The sequence below is a fragment of the Neoarius graeffei genome, chromosome 5 (genome assembly GCF_027579695.1).
Source record: "Neoarius graeffei isolate fNeoGra1 chromosome 5, fNeoGra1.pri, whole genome shotgun sequence".
Taxonomy (NCBI): domain Eukaryota; kingdom Metazoa; phylum Chordata; class Actinopteri; order Siluriformes; family Ariidae; genus Neoarius; species Neoarius graeffei.
Genome location: NC_083573.1, coordinates 15,433,153 through 15,434,984, shown reverse-complemented (window position 1 = coordinate 15,434,984; position 1,832 = coordinate 15,433,153).

The following is a 1,832-nucleotide window of genomic DNA, read 5'->3' as shown; positions in this document are numbered from 1 at the left end:
TCAACTATCGCCCTTTTTGCGGATGACTCCAAATTATATCAAGCTATTCACCATCCTTATGCCTGTAAGCTTCTCCAACAAGACCTGGACTGTCTGTATAAGTGGAGTCAAGACTGGAAAATGGATTTTAATGGAACCAAATATTCAAGACTGGAAAATGGATTTTAATGGAACCAAATGTAAAGTGCTGAAGATCTCCAAGAAGAAAACTTCCTCAACAACCATCAGGAACTACACCCTAGATGGCTGACAGCTTGAAAATGTATCCTTCATCACTGACCTTGGCATAATGGTCTCCAGTGATTTGTCCTGGTCAAAGCACATAGAAGTCACTGTTTCTAAAGCAAACAAAGTTCTTGGTTTCCTTAAGAGAGTCTGCTGGGACATACGAGACTCCAGCACCAGAAAGCTGCTATACTGTGCACTAGTCCAAACGAAGCTGGAATATGGTAGTAGTTTGTGGTCACCTTACATTACTAAGCATCGAGCCCTCTTAGAGAACATCCAGCAAAGCGCAACTAAATTCATATTGGACTATTCTCAAAACATGACATATAGAGAGACTAATTAAACTTAATTTATTGCCTTTAGAATATCATAAAGCAATATAGATTTACTTCTATTTTTTAAGTCCAGAAATGGCCTTATGTCTACTGATATTAGAAGCCACTTGCGTACTTTTGAGCCATATTATCATACACATAATTATGACCTCAATAACTATAATTTTTTTGCAAATATCATCAGGATTACTATAGGAAATCATACTTTGTCAGGACTGCTGAATTGTGGAACGTATTGCCATCTATTACAAAGGAAATTAGCCTATTTACTACTTTTAAGACCAAACTAATTAATATTTATTTGTCAAAGCGAGGAACTTATAGTCCTCCAGGTTAGATATTAATTTAGCTTGATATACATTTTACTCCTTTGCCATATTCTAAATTACTTGTATGTATTTTTAGAGTATATTCTTAATGTATGTAGTACTGTAGGGGGTTAGATTGCAATTGGGATGCAAGTTCTGTTTCTTTACCCCGTCACTCCCCGTTTTAGTTTGAATTATCTGTTTAAGTCAATAATTGTTCCTCTTTTCTTTTTTTTTAATTTGTATTGTAATGTATTTTTGGTGACAAATTCATTAAAATCTAAAAAAAAAAAAAATCACGTTATCAGCAAAAAGTTGCCATATTTTATGGATATATATATATATATATATATATATATATATATATATATATATATATATATATATATATATATATATATAATCTGTTGGTGAATTAAAAAAATAAAATCTTAGGATTTCCATTATGAGCCATTGGTGTTCCAGGTTCCAGGCCTTTGGTGTTGGTAAGCTTGCCAGTGCAATCGTTCTTTTTAAGAATGTACCAAATTGTAGATTTGATGCAAATTCATCACTTGGAAATAAATCCAGATGTCTCATCTCCTTAATTTGTCATGAAATAATGAAGAAACAGGTTATACTTGTCCACAAAAGGTTTATCGAGCAATTGTCCAATTACTTTTGAGCCTATGAAAATGGAGGAACTATATAAAAATGGCTATAATTCCTAAACAGTTAATGTGATCTTTTTGATAAATCTCTTGAATTAAAGCTGAAAGTCTAAATTCCAATCACATCTTGATTGCTTCATTTGGAAGTATATATATCAGTGTTTGAAATACCCATCTGCAGTCTGCATTTTGCAGAATGATTTTCAAGATTGCAGAAGAGAAATTAAACAACCTGCAATTTTGCAGAATGAAAAAATCAGGCTCAGGATTCAATGGTTCTCAATTTAGCAAACTAGCGGCACTGTAAATAA